A 21,340-nucleotide genomic window follows, 5' to 3' on the forward strand; every position below is an offset into this window, starting at 1 on the left:
AGTGAATGATGGATGATAGGGGGCACTAGTGTAATAAGGGGAATAAATACCCTATTGGAAAGTGTCAGAGATATGTAAAATGATATACATAAATATAAAAAACACTGGCAACATACGTGATAAACAATTACAAAATTAGTTGTGATAAATACAAAATTAAATATAACAGTGCCAATATCCACAAAAATTGGTTTGAGTGGACAATATGAGACTAATCTCGTGAAACCAATTTCAGGTGCTATATGGTGTGCTCCCAAAACCATAAATAAGAGAAAGTCCAAATAAATTTGTAACAAAGGGCCAGATTCACGTAGAATCGCGGTGGCGTATCGTATCGTTACACCGCCGCAAGTTTTCATCGCAAGTGCCTGATTCACAAAGCACTTGCGATGAAAACTACGCCCGCGGCCTCCGGCGCAAGGCGGGCCAATTCAAATAGGCGTGTGCCATTTAAATTAGGCGCGCTCCCGCGCCGGACCTACTGCGCATGGTCCGTTTCGCAATTCCCGTCGTGCTTTGCGCGCCGTGACGTCATTTTTTTGAACGGCGACGCGCGTAGCGTACTTCCATATTCCCGGACGTGTTACGCAAACGACGTTAAATTTTAAATTTCGACGCGGGAACGACGGCCATACTTTAGACAGCAGTACGATTGCGGACTAAAGTTAGGGCACCCAAAATGACGACTAAATTTGCAACGGGAAACTAGACTAGCGGCGACGTAGCGAATGCAAAAATCCGTCGTGGATCGCCGTAACTCCTAATTTGCATACCCGACGCTGGTTTACGACGCAAACTCCCCCCAGCGGTGGCCGCCGTACTGCATCCTAAGATCCGACAGTGTAAAACAATTACACCTGTCGGATCTTATGGATATCTATGCGTAACTGATTCTATGAATCAGTCGCATAGATAGAAACAGAGATACGACGGCGTATCAGGAGATACGCCATCGTATCCCCTTTGTGAATCTGGCCCAATGTCTGTGAATTCCAAAAGTGAGGGTATACCACTGTTCCAGATGGTATTAATTCAACTGTGTATTTTTCTTGCTTATTGATTTTCTTGAATACACAGTTGAATTGATACCATCTGGAACAGTGGTATACCCTCACTTTGGGAATTCACGGACATTGTTACTAATTTATTTGGACTTTCTCTTATTTATGGTTTTGGGAGCACACCATATAGCACCTGAAATTGGTTTCACGAGATTAGTCTCATATTGTCCACTCAAACCAATTTTTGTGGATATTGGCACTGTTCTATTTAATTTTGTATTTGTATTTATCACAACTAATTTTGTAATTGTTTATCACGTATGTTGCCAGTGTTTTTTATATTTATGTATATCATTTTACATATCTCTGACACTTTCCAATAGGGTATTTATTCCCCTTATTACACTAGCGCCCCCTATCATCCATCATAAAGCTGAAAAGGGTTATAAAAGTATCTCCAAAAGCCTTGCTGTTCATCAGTCCATGATAAGACACATTGGGGCAGATTCACAAAGAAATAGATGGGCGCAGCATATCAGAGATACGCTACGCCGCTGTAACTTACCTGGCGTAATTTTGAATCCTTAAAAATTTTGGGCCGTAAGTTACGGTGGCGTAGTGTATCTCTGGCGGCGGAATTCAAATCAGCGATTAGGGGGCGTGTTTCATTTAAATGAAGCGCGTCCCCGCGCCGAATGAACTGTGCATGCTCCGTTTCTAAATTTCCCGCCGTGCATTGCGCTAAATGACGTCGCAACTACGTCATTTTTTTTACTTAGACGTGAATTACGTCCATCCCGATTCACGGACGACTTACGAAAAAATAAAAAAAAAATTGACGCGGGAACGACGGCCATACTTAACATGGCAAGTCTAACTATACGCCGGAAAAAGCCAACTAGAGACGCCGTAAAAAAATGCGCCGGCCGCTCTTACATTCGTGGATCGACGGAAATAGCTAATTTGCATACCCCACGCGGAAAACGACGTGAACGCCACCCAGTGGACGCCGAAGTATTGCATCTTAGATCCGAAAGGCGTACGAGGACGTATACTTGTCGGATCTAACCCAGATGCCGTTGTATCTTGGTTTGAGGATTCAAACCAAAGATACGACGCAGGTAATTTGAAAGTACGCCTGCGTATCAGTAGATATGCCGGCGTACTCTGTCTGTGGATCTGCCCTATTGTCTATAAATGGAGAAAGTTCAGCACTGCTGCTACTCTCCCTAGGAGTGGCCGTCCTGTAAAGATGACTGCAAGAGCACAGCGCAGACTGCTCAATGAGGTGAAGAAGAATCCTAGAGTGTCAGCTAAAGACTTACAAAAGTCTATGGCATATGCTAACATCCCTGTTAGCGAATCTACGATATGTAAAACACTAAACAAGAATGGATTTCATGGGAGGATACCACAGAGGAAGCCACTGCTGTCCAAAAAAAATAAAAATATTGCTGCACGTTTACAGTTTGCACAAGAGCACCTGGATGTTCCACAGCAGTACTGGCAAAATATTCTATGGACAGATGAGACCAAATTTGAGTTGTTTGGAAGAAACACACAACACTATGGGCCAGATTCACGTAGAGCGGGCGCAGCGTAACGTAACCGGTTTACGTTACACCGCCGCAATTTTTCCGATTTAGTGCCCGATCCACAAAGCACTTACCTGGAAATTTGCGGCAGTGTATCGTAAACAGGATGTACTGCGCATGCTCCCGTCGCAAATTTCCCGACGTGCTTTGCGCGAAATTACGACGCGCCAACGTTTTGTGAATCGCGACGTGAAAAAAGATTTACGGCGGGAAAAATAAAAGATTTAAAAAAAAATCAAAAGCTATGCGGGAAAGACAAGCATACTTTAACATGGTGGAGTAGGGGCGTGGCCTGGACATGCAGAGGTGAAGATGTGTTTCACAGGAGCTCCGGCGCTGACACCGTAAAAGCCTGCTACATTACTATCTCTCACCCGCTCAACATGAGAAAGAAATCGGGCAAGACTCTTCCTAAACCAGGGGCATCCTCGGGCTCCATCAAAAGATTCCTTTCTATGGAATCGGGAGATGTGGAGGACGCAGACGGCCTAGGCCACACTACACGTGGCACAAGCTCAGGGGTGAGTTCCGCCCCCCGCCGTAAACCGGAACACAGGCATCACTCTCCAGCCTCGTCTGCCTGCTCGGAAGGAGAGGAGAGCTCCCTTGGTCGATCCAGTGTAGCGGCACTTGTGGAAGGCTTCCCGACTAAAGCTGAATTTGCTTCTATGTTCCGAGGACTGGAGCGCTCCATTAAGAAGGACCTCTCCGCAGTGCGTGAGGATTTGGCGCTAGTGTTAGAGCGTGTGGAAGAATCGGAACTCCGTTTGGATCGCCACGCGGCCGCCATTAGAGATCTGCAATCCTCCACGAGGTCCCTCACTATTGCACACAGAATGGCCCTCTACAAGATCGAGGACCAGGAGAACCGCGCCAGGAGGAATAATATCCGTATTAGAGGCCTCCCCGAGGCGACGGGAGATGACGACCTTCTCCACTCGGTCCGTGGCATTTTTAATGGAATGTTAGGCCTCCCTGCAGACCACCCGCTCAAGTTGGACAGGGTTCACAGAGCCCTACGCCCCCGCAATCTCTCATCAGACACCCCGAGAGACGTGATCTGCAGGCTCCACTACTATGATGAAAAGGAGCAAATAATGCGCAAGGCCCGAGATTCTTCCTCCTTGGACTTCGATGGGGCCATCCTGTCCTTCTTCCCTGACCTTGCTAGGGAAACCTTGGACCAACGTAGAGCCCTGAAACCCTTGACTGAGAAACTCAGGGCCGCATCGATCTCCTATCGCTGGGGCTTCCCGTCGGCTCTCATTGCCCATCATGGAGGTAAGACAGCAATACTCTGTTTCCCGGAGGATTTGGAGAAATTTTGTTCGGATGTTGATATCTCCCCCCCGGAGCTACCCGGCTGGCAAGAAACTCTCCCCCCTCCTCCTGCAGCACCTACCCCTCAGTGGAAGAATGTGAACCGCGGTCGTCGCTCCACCACCGCAGAGATCTCACCGCCTCTGGGATGAGGCCTGTGCCGCCAGATGGAAGCTCTCCATGATATGATTTCAGGCCTGTCTGGCTGATCCGGCCTGACCACTCTACCTCATGGGTCTCCCCTGACTTTCCTGATACCCTCGGGTTCTGTTAGTCACTCTATCTCACCCAAAATTCGGTTGACCCATTACTTTAGCGGGAATGACTTGGGTGGGGTTCTTCTCGGGTGGTCATGTTTTTAGTTTTGCTCACCTCGCCCAAAGGGTCCTAATGGGTCCTACGGGAAATTGGTGGTATGCATAGCAGGTTCTAAACCAATGTTCCGTTTAATACTTGATTTAAGTTTAAGTTTTAATGTACTTTCGATGTGCTTGGTGTCGGCGCTGGGATTCCCTGACGGCGATCGTCGCTTTTTCGATGCTCGCCGCCAGCTCCTGGCGTGATACCGCCCCCCTCCTGAGGGTGTGCGGCGCGGCCCTGCACCCCTGTGGCCTGGTCTCTTCGGGGGCCGTGGACATGGGGGTGTTGACCCCCTCGCACTACCCTCCCTTGCACCGCATTCAATTGCGTGCATTTACAAGGTGTACCCCTCTCGGGGTCAATGTTGTTTTTGATGTCACTTTTCTCTGTCTATTTCTTCTCTCTCTCTTTCTACCCCTATGGTGCTCTCCCCCCTTGTCTTCCCCCTCCCTATCCCTTATTCTCTGTCCCCGCCACAGGTGCTACCTTGCTAGTGATGAGGATATGTGTCCCTACTCTGAAACCCTATGGCTACGCTGAATTTGGTCTCCCTGAACGTCCGGGGTCTACACTCCCCAGGTAAGAGACATAACCTCTATAGAGAGCTGGGTCGTCTGCATGGGGATGTTGTCCTCTTGCAGGAAACCCACCTTACACACACCACCTCTGTGAAGCTCAACTCCCCCCAATACCCATTATGGTATTATAGCCTTTCAGATGTACACAAATCTAAGGGTGTGGCCATTGGGTTTCGCAGGGGGACTCCTTTTAAACTCGATGCTATGCTTAGTGATGATCTGGGTCGCTTCCTATTCCTACGTGGTAGCCTGGGTAGTATGCCATGCACAATCGCCACCTTATACGCTCCCAACCGTGATCAGGTTTCCTTTATAGCTTCTACCCTTAAGAAGTTGGGGGATTTCGCCCGGGGCTGCATCCTCCTGGCCGGAGACTTTAATGTGTCCCTGGAACCGTCTCTGGATACATCCTTAGGCCAGTCCTGTATCTCGCAGAGACGCCTTGCGTTTTTTTCGTAAATGTTTACATAATGCCCAATTAATGGACATTTGGCGGATCATGCATCCCCGGGTGAAAGACTATACCCATTACTCCCATCTACACCAGACCCACTCTAGAATAGACCTTTTCTTCATTAGTCACCATCATCTTTCCCTCCTGACGGCTTCTTCAATCGCTGCCACTACCATCTCAGACCATGCCCCGATCGTTCTCACTGTAGCTATCCCCTCCATCCCCTGTAGATCCGTGAATTGGAAGCTTAATGACAATCTCCTTTCCGAAGAAGTAGATAGGAAGGTGCTCCTGAGTGACTTATCTCAATACTTCGCTGACAATCAACCCGCTGGTGTTGCCCCCGGCACGCTGTGGGAGGCCCATAAAGCCTTTATCCGTGGTAAACTTATTGAACTGGGTGCGAGGAGAAAGAGGGAACACACTTTTAAACAACGGGAACTGATCAGGGACATTGAGACTTTAGAACGCCAACACAAATCTACTCAATCCCAAGCGATCTTTCATGTTTTGACACAGAGAAGGGAGGAACTTCGGGCCCTTTATCATTTGGACCAGAAGCAATCCTATCGTATCATTGCCCAACGTTTGCACGAATGGGGCAATAGGCCTGGACGCCTGCTGGCCCGTTCGTTGCAACAAAAAAAGACAGCCACTTTTATAGCTAGGATAAAGACCTTGCGAGACTCTTTAGTACATGACATGACGGCCATTGCTAGGGAGTTCCGTTCATTCTACCAGGCTCTATACCACGTACGTAACGCAGTTGAGGATGTAGGGACCAGATCCAGACTTATCAATGACTACCTGTCCCATGCCAACCTACCCAGACTGTCAATGGACAAGCTGGCTACCTTGGAAGGGGAGATCACTACCTCTGAGATGCGTCTTGCATTAAAAGCTATGGCCTCTGGTAAAGCTCCGGGTCCTGATGGGTTTTCGGTTCTGTATTACCGGTCCTTTGCTGATTTATTGATGCCGCATCTGACCAAATACGCCAATTCCATCTCGGGGGATAGTGGCTTCCGACCTGAAACTCTCCATGCACACATTACAGTTATCCCTAAGCCTGGTAAGGATCCTTGTAATTGCGGTAGCTACAGGCCCATTTCTTTATTAAACATTGACGCCAAGCTCTACGCTAAAGTGATTGCGAACAGGCTCCTCCCGCTCCTCCCCCAATGGGTCTCTTTGGACCAAACAGGCTTTATTCCCGGGAGGGAGGCACGGGATAACTCCCTTCGCACTCTTTCCCTGATGTCATATGTCCGCCGGTTCTCCCAGCCCACCCTTCTTTTATCTACAGATGCTGAGAAAGCTTTCGACAGGGTGGACTGGGAGTACCTTATGGCGACCCTCTCCCATCTTGGCATCGGTCCCTCTCTATTGTCCCGTATTTCAGCCTCTACTCTTCTCCCACTGCCCAACTTCGCATAAACGGAACCCTGAGCGAATCATTTACATTATATAATGGCACCCGGCAGGGATGTCCCCTCTCTCCTATCTTATTCGCTCTCTCCCTCGAACCCTTCCTATCGACTATCAGATCAGACCAGAACATTCGAGGGATCACGGTTGGCTCTGTTGAACATAAATATGCCGCATATGCGGACAATATTCTCTTCTATATACAACGCCCCCTTATATCCCTCCCTAATTTGATGTCTGCCTTCTCAAAATTTAGTGTCATCTCGAATTTTAAAATCAATATGTCTAAATCCGAAATCTTAAACCTCACTGTTCCAAATAAACTAGCCACCCGTCTGAAAGAATCCTTTCTATTTAATTGGCAGCCCCATTCCCTTAAAAATCTTGGCATCTTTCTGACCCCCAATCCCCCCTCCTTGTTCCGAACTAATTACATCCCCTTATTAAACACTATTAAAGCAGATTTGCAGAGGTGGTCCCAGCTTGCCCATTCCTGGTTGGTGAGGATCAGCATTGTGAAGATGAACATACTGCCCAGGCTACTTTCTCTGTTTCTTTTTTTTGTGTTCAATAAGTTTTTATTAGGGTAAAAAGTACATACAAGTAAAGAAAAGAAAAGGGACAAAAGCCACTCAGACATCTGGATACAATTAACTCTACACATATAGGGTCAAGGACATTTCCATAAAGTAAAATATAATATAACATAAAATACTAGGTCCAAGAGATTCAAATGCACCAAATGACGGATAGAGACACGTAGAAAAGTAAGAGTCAGAGAAATAAATAGAAGACAATGAAGAAGCAGAAGATCAAGAAAGGATGGGGGGTTGGGAAAGAGGGGGGGGGGAATGAGAGTAGTCCGCAACAGGTAACCACCATATCTAATTGAATAAAATTGACACGTTGTGAAAAAGCATACTGAGTAATAACATTTCAGGGTTCAGGCTACCAGGTCAGCATACGCAGAAGTAAATTTAAAGGCAAACCAGTCAGCCCATATTTTGGTCGCCAGGTCGGCCTTATCTCTAAGAGATAGTGTAAGATTTTCTATGTGGTATGTAACATCAACTTCTTCTAGCCATTGACGTAGGGTTGGGACTGTGGGCAACTTCCAGAACCTAGGAATTAGAGCCTTTGCCGCATTGAGGAAATGCGGCGTTAAGGATTTTTTATATGAGCTAACTGGTTCGCCTGTACAATGCAGCAACACAACACCGGGGTCACTAGGGGTCTCAAAACCCTGTATTTCCTTCATACATTCCAGAACTGAACGCCAGAATGGGCGAATAGATGGGCAATACCACCAGACGTGGGCATGTGTCGCACGGTTCCCACAGCCCCGCCAACACAGGGGGAGGTCTGAGGGAATATCCCATGGAGGGTTGCAGGGGTAAGGTGCCACCTGGTAAGAACTTTATAGTTAACTTCTGCTGTCCTGGAGGAGATTGAAGAGGTGTGAGCTAGGCACAAAATCTTGGATTTTTGGGACTCAGTGAAGGTTTTATTGAGGTCCTGTTCCCAGTTATGCAAAAAAATGGGCTGACCCTTGGTAGACAGAGAGAGGAGGGCTTTATAGAAGTAGGAGAGAGGTCTTTCTGGGGGTTGTTCCTCACTAAAAGCAAGCTCAATAGTAGATAAGTCCATAAGGCCTCGGAGTGGGCGCGGCAGCGATTTAACAAAGGCAGATAGTTGGTGGTATTTCCATTGTTCCATAAGAGGTACGGGGGGGGGGACCCAGCAACACAGACAGAGGTATAATTCCAGTGGGAGTGAGCACCTGGTGATGAGTCTTCGCGGAGCCCAAGGACCAAGTTTTCCCTGAAATGTATGTATTCCCTGGGGGGAAGTAGTTGTGTCCAGCTAGAGGCATCAAAGGGAAGTTATGAACCCAATTGTGGGTTCGGCATAGTGAGTCCCATATCATCAATGTTGAGAGTGTAAGAGGGGAGGTGAAGGCAGCCAGAGATCTGCATTTTCTGGGGATCCACATCTGAGAAGAAAGATCAGTAGCGCACAAGGATTCCTCGAGTGAGACCCAGAGTTTAGAGTGCTTATGATATTTCCAATCAAGCATCCTGGTGAGTACAGTAGCTAAAAAGTAACCCTTAACATCTGGTAAACCAAGGCCTCCATCAGACTTAGATCTGATAAGAGTGGATCTAGCTAACCTGGGTCGCTTCCCCTGCCAGATATATTTACAAAAGAGGGATCTAATTATAGTGAAGAAACCCACCGGGACCTTAAAAGGGATCATTTGGAAGAGGAATAGTAGCCTGGGTAATATATTCATTTTTACCACGCTGATTCTCCCCAACCAGGAGTGAGCGAGTTGGGTCCATTTTTGTAGGTCAGCTTTAATAGTGTTCAATAAGGGGATGTAGTTAGCTCGGAACAATGAGGAAAGGTTAGGGGTCAGGAAAATGCCTAGGTATTTAAGAGATTGAGGTTGCCAATTAAAAGGGAAGGATTCTTTCAGACGAGTGGCGAGCGTGTTTGGGACGGTAAGATTCAAGATTTCGGATTTGGGCATGTTGATCTTAAAATTTGAGATGATACTGAATTTCGAGAAAGCGGACAACAGATTGGGGAGGGAAGTGCTGTACATAAAAGAGGATATCATCCGCGTAAGCGGCGTATTTATGTTCAGTGGGGCCAATCGTTATTCCGCAAATATTGGGATTTGATCTAATCGTAGAGAGGAAGGGTTCGAGAGATAGGGCGAATAAAATAGGAGAGAGGGGACAACCCTGCCGTGTGCCATTGTATAGAGTGAAGGATTCACTCAGGGTACCGTTAATACGGAGTTGGGCAGTGGGGTTGGAATAGAGGGCCGAAATACGGGATAACATGATGGGGCCTATGCCAAGAAAAGAAAGGGTCGCCATAAGATACTCCCAGTCCACCCTGTCAAACGCTTTCTCAGCATCTGTAGATAAAAGAAGGGTGGGCTGGGAGGATCGGCGAACATAGGACATCAGTGAAATAGTGCGAAGGGAGTTATCCCGAGCCTCCCTACCAGGAATAAAGCCTGACTGGTCCATGGAGACCCAATGGGGGAGCAAAGGGAGAAGTCTATTCGCAATGACCTTTGAGTAAAGTTTGGCGTCAATATTCAACAGAGAGATGGGTCTGTAGCTCCCGCAAATACAAGGGTCTTTACCCGGTTTGGGAATGACTGTGATATGAGCGTGAAGGGTTTCAGGCCGGAAGGCACTATTCTCCGAGACAGAATTGGCATAACCGGTCAAGCGTGGGATTAATAAATCAGCAAAGGATCGATAATAGTGTACCGTGAACCCATCTGGTCCCGGGGCTTTACCAGAGGCCATAGATTTTAATGCCATTCGTATCTCCGAGGCAGTGATCTCCCTGTCCAAAGCAGTCAGTTTATCCGCCGACAGTCTAGGTAGATTAGCCTGGGATAAGTATTCGTTAACAAGTTGGGACTTAACCTCACTGTTTCCAGCCGTATTGTGAACGTGGTACAAAGCCTGATAGAACGAGCGAAATTCACGTGCGATAGCGGGCGTATCATGTGTCATGGAACCCTGGGCAGTTTTTATCCGTGCAACGAAAGCCGCTGACTTTTTCTGTTGCAATGAACGAGCCAACAGGCGACCTGGTCTGTTACCCCATTCATGCATACGTTGAGCCACTATACGATAGGTTTGTTTCTGGTCTAAGTGATATAAAGCTCTCAACTCTTCACGTTTCTGGGTCAAAATATGAAAGGTCGCTGCAGCGCGACCGGACTTGTGTTGACGTTCCAGAACCTCAATGGTTTTAATCAGTTCTGACTGGTGAAAGGTACGTTCCCTTTTCTTCCTCGAGCCCAATTCTATTAATTTACCACGCATGAAGGCCTTGTGGGCCTCCCATAGAGTGCCTGGTGAAATGTCTGGGGATTGATTCTCATTGAAGTAGCAAGAAAGGTCCCTCTGAAGCACCTTCCTATTAACCTCTTCCGAGAGAAGATTATCATTGAGCTTCCAGTTCGTGGACCTGCAAGGGATAGAGGGCACCTTAAGTGTGAGAACAATCGGGGCATGATCCGATATAGTAGTGGCGGCTATCTTTGAGGCTGTTGGGAGGGGGAGATGGTGGTGGTCTATGAAAAAGAGGTCTATCCTGGAGTGAGATTGGTGTAGGTGGGAGTAATGAGTATAGTCTTTCGTGCGGGGATGCATGATCCGCCAGACATCCATCAATTGGGCACTATGTAAACATTTGCGCAGGTACGACAAGCGCCTCTGCGAGATACATGACTGACCCAGGGATGTATCAAGAGAGGGTTCTAGGGGTACATTAAAGTCCCCGGCGAGGAGAATGCAGCCCTGCGCGAAATCACTGAGTTTTTTTAAGGGTAGGGGTTATAAAGGTGACTTGATCTCTGTTGGGGGCATATAGAGTGGCGATAGTGCATGGCATATTACCCAGGCTACCCTGCAAGAATAGGAAACGGCCCAGGTCATCACTAAGCATGGATTCTAACGTAAAAGGGGTCCCTCTGCGGAATCCAATGGCCACACCTTTAGATTTAGAAACATCAGACAGGCTATAATACCATTGCGGAAATTGAGGAGAAGTGAGCTTCACAGGGGTAGTATATGTAAGGTGGGTTTCGTGCAAGAGCACAATGTCCCCATGCAGGCGACCCAGCTCCCTGTACAAGTTATGTCTCTTACCTGGGGAATGCAATCCTCTGACGTTCAGGGAAATCATATTCAGCGTGGCCATTGGATTTCACGACGAGTCAGCAAGTCAACATCATAAGCAAGGTGGCACCTGCAGCGGAGGGAACAAACAAGGGGCATGGGGAGGAGGGGGGAAGAAAGGGAAAGCCGAGAATACAGAGAAAAGGAGAGAAAAGAGAGACAGAAAGTAGTGACACAAAGAACAACACTGGCCCCCGGGGGGGAGCAACCTGCGAGTGCACGCAAATGGATGCTGTGCAAAGGAGGGCAGTGCGAGCGAGCCGACCCCCCCACGGTCATAGCCCCCGGAGGGACCATGCCATAGGAGTGTGGGGACGCGCCGCACTCCCTCAAGAAGGGGGCGGAACCACACCGGGATCCGGCGGCGAGCACCGAAGAAGTCATGGTCGCCGCCGAGGAATCCCAGCACCGACAAGTAACACATTGCAACGATAACATAACATAAACTTAACCACTTTAAACCGTTTAAGCAAGATAGAGAAGAAGGGTATCCAACGAAGCTTAGGGATATGGACCAGCATACCGCATGGTGATTTGTATAAAACAAAAAACGTAGTCAGTTTTCTAATAAAGAAAAAATGCCAAGGAGGCTCCTGGCAGGGTACATCATCTTGTGCAACTAAGTACTGTCATCCCTTTGGGGAAAAAACACAACCCCGCGTTGGGAGCCTTACAACATCAGGAAGGCAGTGAAAACGTAGGGCAATTAAGCTGGGTCCCCCAAACTGGTATGAAGGAGTATTAAGGAGAGGGGTTATGAGGCCTCTGTCGACCCCATACACTTTATTCCAACTGCGGAGGGGCCTCCAGTGTAGCGGAACGACGTCCGCGGCTTACATTTCGCCACTGGGGGGTTTGGGCGGTGGGCAGAGATGGGATGACATCCTGCCAGCCTGGAAGCTCCGGAGGAGTAATGCCAATGTCAGAGCAAAACTTTTCCAGGTCTTCGGGAAAACGTAGCACAGCGGTCTTACCTCCATGGTGGGCAATAAGAGCCGACGGAAAGCCCCAGCGATATGAGATGGAAGCGGCTCTGAGTTTCTCCGTCAGGGGTTTCAATGCTCTACGGCGTTCCAAAGTCTCTCTGGCTAGGTCAGGAAACAGAGATATTATAGCGCCATCAAAGTCTATGGTAGGGGATTCACGGGCCTTCCGCATGATGCGATCCTTCTCCTCGTAATAGTGGAGCCTACATATTACGTCTCTTGGGGTATCAGAGGTCAGGTTGCGGGGGCGTAGGGACCTGTGAACCCTGTCCAACTTGAGTGGGTGGTCTGCAGGGAGGCCTAGTAGGCCATTGAATATGCCGCGGACCGAGTGTAAGAGGTCATCATCTCCTGTCGCCTCAGGGAGCCCCCTGAGACGAATATTGTTCCTTCTGGCGCGGTTCTCCTGGTCCTCGATCTTATATAGAGCCATCCTGTGCGCTATTGTGAGGGATCTGGTTGTGGATTGCAAGTCTCTAATGGCGGCCGCGTGGCGGTCCAAACGGAGTTCCGACTCCTCCACACGTTCCAACACCAGTGCTAAGTCTCCCCTTACAGCAGAGAGATCTTTCTTGATCGAGCGCTCAAGACTCCGGAACATAGAGGCAAACTCGGCTTTAGTCGGGAAATCTTCCACCAAGGCTGTGATACCCGACCGACCAGGGGAACTCTCCTCACCCTCCGAGCAGGCCGTTGATGCGGGCGAATGATGCCTGTGCTCCGTCTTGCGACGGGGGGTGGGTCCCACTCCGGAGCTGCTGCCACGTGTGATGCGGCCTAGGCCGTCTGCGACCTCCGCATCTCCCGACTCCATGGAGAGAAATCTTTTAATGGAGCCCGAGGGGGTCCCAGGCTTAGAGAAAGTCTTACCCGACTTCTTCCTCATGGTAACCGGGTGTATGGGTCTGGAAAGTAGTAACGGTATTAGCTTTTAGCAATGTCGGCGCTGGAGCTCCAAAGAAACACGTCTCTACCGCTGCATGTCCAGGCCACGCCCCCTACTTTTTCTGTTTCAAATGATCCCCTTCAAGATCCCAGTAGGTTTTTTCACTCTTCTCCGGTCTCTTTTCGGTAAATTCATTTGGCATGGGAGGCGACCCAGATTAGCTAGATCCACACTTATCAGGTCTAAATCCGATGGGGGACTCGCTCTACCGGATGCTAAGGGTTACTTTAAAGCTGCAGTACTTACTAGGATATTAGATTGGAGATATCATAAGCGTTCTAAATTGTGGGTGTCCCTGGAGGAGTCCATGTGCTCCACGGATTTGTTTACACAGCTATGGATCCCCAAACGATGCAGGTCCCTGGCCATATCCACCTCCCCCCTCACGCATTCCACCTTAACGATCTGGGACTCGCTGTGTAAATCTTTTGGGTGGCTGTATAACTGCCCATTGATGCCTCTCGCTGGACATAACTACTTCCCCTCCGGGAATATGTTCATCTCTGGAAAGCCTTGGTCTCTCGGTAATGCAACTATGTTACATCAAGCGATTACTCCCACTGGGGTGGCCTCCTTGTCCGACCTTATGGGTCCCTCCCCCATTTGTTTCAAGGATCAATGGAAATACCACCAACTCTCAGCCTTTGTACGCTCCCTTCCACGACCGCTTCGATCTCTCACGGATCTGTCCCTAATTGAACTAGCCTTTGCAGAGGACCAACCTCCAGAGAGACCCCTCTCATACTTCTACAAGGCATTGATGTCCTTAACAACCAAAGGCCAACCCATATTTCTTCGTAACTGGGAATGAGACCTCAATACAACATTTACAGACACCCAAAAGTCCAAGATCCTTAGTTTGGCCCATACCTCCTCAATTTCCTCCAGGACCGCGGAAGTAAACTACAAAGTTCTCACCAGGTGGCACCTCACCCCTGTGGCACTTCATGGGATGCCAGTGCCTGATCCACAAAGCACTTATCTAGAAATTTCAGGCTGTGTAACTAAAATTCCGCCGGCGCAAGGCGTTCCTATTCAAATGGGGCGAGTCCCATTTAAATGAGGCGCGCTCCCGCGCCGGCCGTACTGCGCATGCGCGAAGTTACGTTACGCCGAGTTTTGAGGATCGCGACGGCTTAAAAAAGTTGCGTCGGGAAAAAAAAAATGACAGCGGCATGCATTCCTGAGGGAGAACTCCATGCCAATTTTCAAAGAAAAAACCGGCATGGGTTCCCCCCCCAGGAGCATACCAGGCCCTTAGGTCTGGCATGGGTTGTAAGGAGACCCCCCCACGCCGAAAAATTGACGTAGGGGGTCCCCCTACAATCCATACCAGACCCGTATCCAAAGCATGCTACCTGGCCGGCCAGGAAAGGAGTGGGGACGAGCGAGCGCCCCCCCCTCCTGAGCCGTGCCAGGCCGCGTGCCCTCAACATGGGGGGGTTGGGTGCTCTGGGGCAGGGGGGCGCACTGCGGGCCCCCCCACCCCAGAGCACCCTGTCCCCATGTTGATGAGGACAGGACCTCTTCCCGACAACCCTTGCCATTGGTTGTCGGGGTCTGCGGGCGGAGGCTTATCGGAATCTGGGAGTCCCCTCAAATAAGGGGGCCCCCAGATACCGGCCCCCCACCCTAAGTGAATGGATATGGGGTACATCGTACCCCTATCCATTCACCTGTAGGCAAAAAGTTAGTTAGTAAACACACAACACAAGGCTTTTTAAAATATTTTATTATTCTGCTCCGGATGCCCCCCCTGTCTTCGTTATTAGCTCAATTAGCAGGGGGGGCTTCTTCTTCCGCTCTCCGGGGGTCTTCCACTCTCCGGGGGTCTTCTCCGCTCTCCGGGGGGGGCTTCTCCGGACTCCGGGGGGCTTCTTCCATCTTCTCCCCTCTTCCGCTGTTGACTCGGCGAACCCCGGTTCTTCTGCAGCTCTCCGGTGCCTTCTTCTTCAGCGCTGGCTGCCTGCTATGTTTGTGTGTTAGCTCGATTTCAAACAGGCAGCCAGCGCGGTCTTCTGTGACGTCAGGGTCTTGTCTTCTGTTCTTCCGATGTTGCCTCGTCGCCTGTTGTCGCTGTAATGATGGAAGCGCGCCTTGCATCCCATTTATATAGGCATCACCGTCCCATCATGCTCCGGTAGGTACCCACGTGGTGGGTGCACGTGGGTAGGCACCCACCACGTGGGTACCTGCCGGAGCATGATGGGACGGTGATGCCTATATAAATGGGATGCAAGGCGCGCTTCCATCATTACAGCGACAACAGGCGAGGAGGCAACATCGGAAGAAAGGAAGAGAAGACCCTGACGCCACAGAAGACCGCGCTGGCTGCCTGTTTGAAATCGAGCTAACACACAAACATAGCAGGCAGCCAGCGCTGAAGAAGAAGGCACCGGAGAGCTGCAGAAGAACCGGGGTTCGCCGAGTCAACAGCGGAAGAGGGGAGAAGATGGAAGAAGCCCCCCGGAGTCCGGAGAAGCCCCCCCCGGAGAGCGGAGAAGACCCCCGGAGAGCGGAAGACCCCCGGAGAGTGGAAGACCCCCGGAGAGCGGAAGAAGAAGCCCCCCCTGCTAATTGAGCTAATAACGAAGACAGGGGGGGCATCCGGAGCAGAATAATAAAATATTTTAAAAAGCCTTGTGTTGTGTGTTTACTAACTAACTTTTTGCCTACAGGTGAATGGATAGGGGTACGATGTACCCCATATCCATTCACTTAGGGTGGGGGGCCGGTATCTGGGGGCCCCCTTATTTGAGGGGACTCCCAGATTCCGATAAGCCTCCGCCCGCAGACCCCGACAACCAATGGCAAGGGTTGTCGGGAAGAGGTCCTGTCCTCATCAACATGGGGACAGGGTGCTCTGGGGTGGGGGGGCCCGCAGTGCGCCCCCCTGCCCCAGAGCACCCAACCCCCCCATGTTGAGGGCACGCGGCCTGGCACGGCTCAGGAGGGGGGGGGGCGCTCGCTCGTCCCCACTCCTTTCCTGGCCGGCCGGGTAGCGTGCTTTGGATACGGGTCTGGTATGGATTGTAGGGGGACCCCCTACGTCAATTTTTCGGCGTGGGGGGGTCTCCTTACAACCCATGCCAGACCTAAGGGCCTGGTATGCTCCTGGGGGGGGAACCCATGCCGGTTTTGTTTTTACAAATTGCCGTGGAGTTCTCCCTCGGGAAAGCATACCAAATGCCGTCGCTGGAATGGGCTTTTACATGGTGTGACTAGTTTACACTTTGTAGAACCAGCCCTAATTTTACACTTGCAAAATAACACTTACGGCGCAAAAAGGAAGCTGGAAAGCTTTGTGGATCGCCTTAAGTGCTAATTTGCATACTAGAAACGGCATTTCGACTCGAAATGCCCCCAGCGGCGGATGCGGTACTGCATCCTAAGATTCGGCAGTGTAATTCAATTACACATGCCGGATCTTCTGCCTAACTTTGGAAAAAGCCTTTTGAGGATCGTTTCCAAAGTTACACACAGACTGAACAGCAGTTAAGTCGGAGTATCTCTTTTGTGGATCTGGCCCTTGATTCCCAGGTATTGGAAGTTGGCTACAGTCCCAACCCTGCGTCAATGGTTAGAGGAAGTTGATCATACATATCATATGGAGAATCTCACACTCTTTAGTAGGAATAAATCTGATTTGGCGATTAAAATATGGGCCGACTGGTTTGCCTTTAAGTTTACCACTGCGTATGCTAATATTGTACATTGAGCTATGAGACACTATTCTCTTAGATAACATGTTTATTTTAATTACATATGATTGGTACCCACCTGTGGCAACTTACCCTCTTTACCCTTCTCCCCTCCCCTCCCCCCTTCACCTTTTTCTCTCTTCCCCTCTTCTCCTTGTTCTTTCCCTATCTCTTTCTTCAACCTTCCTTATATTTTCTCACCATCCAATGTTCCACACTTTATTGTAAGCAAAAAAAGTTGAGCACCAGCCACCACTGGCCTAGTGATATTTAGCTAGATTCAGAGAGAGTTACGGCGGTGTATCAGTAGATACGCCGTCGTAACTCTGAATTTACGCCGTCGTAAATTTAAGCGTATTCTGGAAACCAGATACACTTAAATTAGGCTAAGATACGAGCGGCGTAAGTCTCCTACGCCGTCGTATCTTAGGGTGCATATTTACGCTGGCCGCTAGGTGGCGCTTCCGTTGTTTTCCGCGTTGAATATGCAAATGAGCAAGATACGCCGATTCACAAACGTACATGCGCCCGTCGCAATTAGTTATGCCGTTTACGTAAGAGATACGCCGGCGTACAGATAAAGCTGCTCCCTAGGTGGTGCAGCCCATGCAAGGTATGGACGTCGGAACAAGCCTATCTTTTTACGTTGTTTGCGTAAGTCGTACGCGAATAGGGCTGTGCGTAAGTTACGTTCTCGTTGTAGGCAGTGTTTGACGTATCTTAGGCATTCTATCCAATGCATGCACACTGGGATACGCCCACGGACGGCGCATGCGCCATAGGTTGATAACGTCATTTACGTGGGGTCATGCTTAATTTCCCTAAAACACGCCCATCTCTTCCTCATTTGAATTAGGCGCGCTTACGCCGGCACATTTACGCTATGCCTTAGTAACTTAGGACGCAAGTGCTTTGTGAATACATCACTTGCCTCTCTAACTTGCGGCGGCGTATCGTAAATACCATACGCTACTCCCGCACAAAGTTACGCTGCCCTACCTGAATCTGGCCAATTCAGTTTTGCTGCATAATGTTGAGTTGGGAGGAAATTGTTCCAGACCAAGGGCCAGATTCACGAAGCAGATACGACGGTGTATCTCAGATACACCATCGTATCTCAGCTTTTTTCAGGTCCTATCTATGCGCCTGATTCATAGAACCAGTTACGCATAGATAGGGCTGAGATCCGACAGTGTTACACTGTGTTACACTGTCGGATCTTTTTTTTGAATTAAAAATGGCGCCGGGGGCGTTCCCGCTGATTTACACTGAATAATATGTAAATCAGCGAGATACGCGAAATTCACGACCGTACGCGGACCCGACGCAGTGTTCTTACGTCGTTTCCGTAGCGCGGTACCCGTCGTATACTTACCCCTGCTAAAAGCAGGGGTAAGTATTGTTAAGTATAGCCGTCGTTCCCGCGTCGAGTTTGAAATTTCCTACGTCGTTTGCGTACGCCGATTCACGAACACGCGCGTCGCAAGTCTAGCTCCCGTCGCAACCACTGACGTCCTATTGACGTCAGTGGGAGCAATGCACGCCGGGAAATTCCCCGGACGACGCATGCGTATTTAAATCGGCGCGGGAGCGCGCCTGATTTAAATATGACACTCCCCTAGCCGCGGAATTTGAATTCCGCTGGGGGATTTAGGATCCGCCGTCGCAAGTTTGGAGGTAAGTGGTTTGTGAATTAGCCACTTGCCTCCTAAACTTGCGGGAGCGGATCTTAATTCACGTAGAACGAGCGGATCTATTAGATCCGCTGCGCTACGTGAATCTGGCCCCAAGATGTAATATTGCAACTAAAAGAGTTTGTTAAAGGAAAAAAGCAGTGGAGAAAGATCTAAAGAGGCAAAGAACCTTAACTGTGGCTTGGATTGTGAGGTAGGGAGAAGTAAAGGATTCAAAGACCGCTAATTTTGATAGAAACAAGGGGCCAGATCCACAAAAACCTGACGTAACTTAAAAAATCCAATTTAAGTTACACTGCCTTAAAGTTTCTACCTAAGTGCCTGATCCACAAAGCACTTATCTAGAAATTTCAGGCTGTGTAACTAAAATTCCGCCGGCGCAAGGCGTTCCTATTCAAATGGGGCGAGTCCCATTTAAATGAGGCGCGCTCCCGCGCCGGCCGTACTGCGCATGCGCGAAGTTACGTTACGCCGAGTTTTGAGGATCGCGACGGCTTAAAGTTGCGTCGGGGAAAAAAAAAATGACAGCGGCATGCATTCCTGAGGGAGAACTCCATGCCAATTTTCAAAGAAAAAACCGGCATGGGTTCCCCCCCCAGGAGCATACCAGGCCCTTAGGTCTGGCATGGGTTGTAAGGAGACCCCCCCACGCCGAAAAATTGACGTAGGGGGTCCCCCTACAATCCATACCAGACCCGTATCCAAAGCACGCTACCCGGCCGGCCAGGAAGGGAGTGGGGACGAGCGAGCGCCCCCCCCTCCTGAGCCGTGCCAGGCCGCGTGCCCTCAACATGGGGGGGTTGGGTGCTCTGGGGCAGGGGGGCGCACTGCGGGCCCCCCCACCCCAGAGCACCCTGTCCCCATGTTGATGAGGACAGGACCTCTTCCCGACAACCCTTGCCATTGGTTGTCGGGGTCTGCGGGCGGAGGCTTATCGGAATATGGGAGTCCCCTTTAATAAGGGGGCCCCCAGATACCGGCCCCCCACCCTAAGTGAATGTATATGGGGTACATCGTACCCCTATCCATTCACCTGGAGGCAAAAAGTAAAAGTTAATAAACACACAACACAAGGCTTTTTAAAATATTTTATTATTCTGCTCCGGACGCCCCCCCTGTCTTCGTTATTAGCTCTTTTACCAGGGGGGGCTTCTTCTTCCACTCTCCGGGGGTCTTCTCCGCTCTCCGGGGGGGGTTTCTTCTTCCGCTCTCCGGGGGGGGGCTTCTCCGGACTCTGGGGGGCTTCTTCCATCTTCTCCCCTCTTCCGCTCTTGACTCGGCGAACCCCGGTTCTTCTGCAGCTCTCCGGTGCCTTCTTCTTCAGCGCTGGCTGCCTGCTATCTTTGTGTGTTAGCTCGATTTCAAACAGGCAGCCAGCGCGGTCTTCTGTGGCGTCAGGGTCTTCTGGTCTTCTGTTCTTCCGATGTTGCCTCGTCGCCTGTTGTCGCTGTAATGATGGAAGCGCGCCTTGCATCCCATTTATATAGGCATCACCGTCCCATCATGCTCCGGCAGGTACCCACGTGGTGGGTGCCTACCCACGTGCACCCACCACGTGGGTACCTACCGGAGCATGATGGGACGGTGATGCCTATATAAATGGGATGCAAGGCGCGCTTCCATCATTACAGCGACAACAGGCGACGAGGCAACATCGGAAGAACAGAAGACCAGAAGACCCTGACGCCACAGAAGACCGCGCTGGCTGCCTGTTTGAAATCGAGCTAACACACAAACATAGCAGGCAGCCAGCGCTGAAGAAGAAGGCACCGGAGAGCTGCAGAAGAACCGGGGTTCGCCGAGTCAAGAGCGGAAGAGGGGAGAAGATGGAAGAAGCCCCCCGGAGTCCGGAGAAGCCCCCCCGGAGAGCGGAAGCAGAAACCCCCCCCGGAGAGCGGAGAAGACCCCCGGAGAGTGGAAGAAGAAGCCCCCCCTGGTAAAAGAGCTAATAACGAAGACAGGGGGGGCGTCCGGAGCAGAATAATAAAATATTTTAAAAAGCCTTGTGTTGTGTGTTTATTAACTTTTACTTTTTGCCTCCAGGTGAATGGATAGGGGTACGATGTACCCCATATCCATTCACTTAGGGTGGGGGGCCGGTATCTGGGGGCCCCCTTATTAAAGGGGACTCCCAGATTCCGATAAGCCTCCGCCCGCAGACCCCGACAACCAATGGCAAGGGTTGTCGGGAAGAGGTCCTGTCCTCATCAACATGGGGACAGGGTGCTCTGGGGTGGGGGGGCCCGCAGTGCGCCCCCCTGCCCCAGAGCACCCAACCCCCCCATGTTGAGGGCATGCGGCCTGGCACGGCTCAGGAGGGGGGGGGGCGCTCGCTCGTCCCCACTCCCTTCCTGGCCGGCCGGGTAGCGTGCTTTGGATACGGGTCTGGTATGGATTGTAGGGGGACCCCTACGTCGATTTTTCGGCGTAGGGGGGGTCCCCTTACAACCCATACCAGACCTAAGGGCCTGGTATGCTCCTGGGGGGGAACCCATGCCGGTTTTGTTTTTTACAAATTGCCGTGGAGTTCTCCCTCGGGAAAGCATACCAAATGCCGTC

The sequence above is a fragment of the Rana temporaria genome, chromosome 3 (genome assembly GCF_905171775.1).
Source record: "Rana temporaria chromosome 3, aRanTem1.1, whole genome shotgun sequence".
Taxonomy (NCBI): domain Eukaryota; kingdom Metazoa; phylum Chordata; class Amphibia; order Anura; family Ranidae; genus Rana; species Rana temporaria.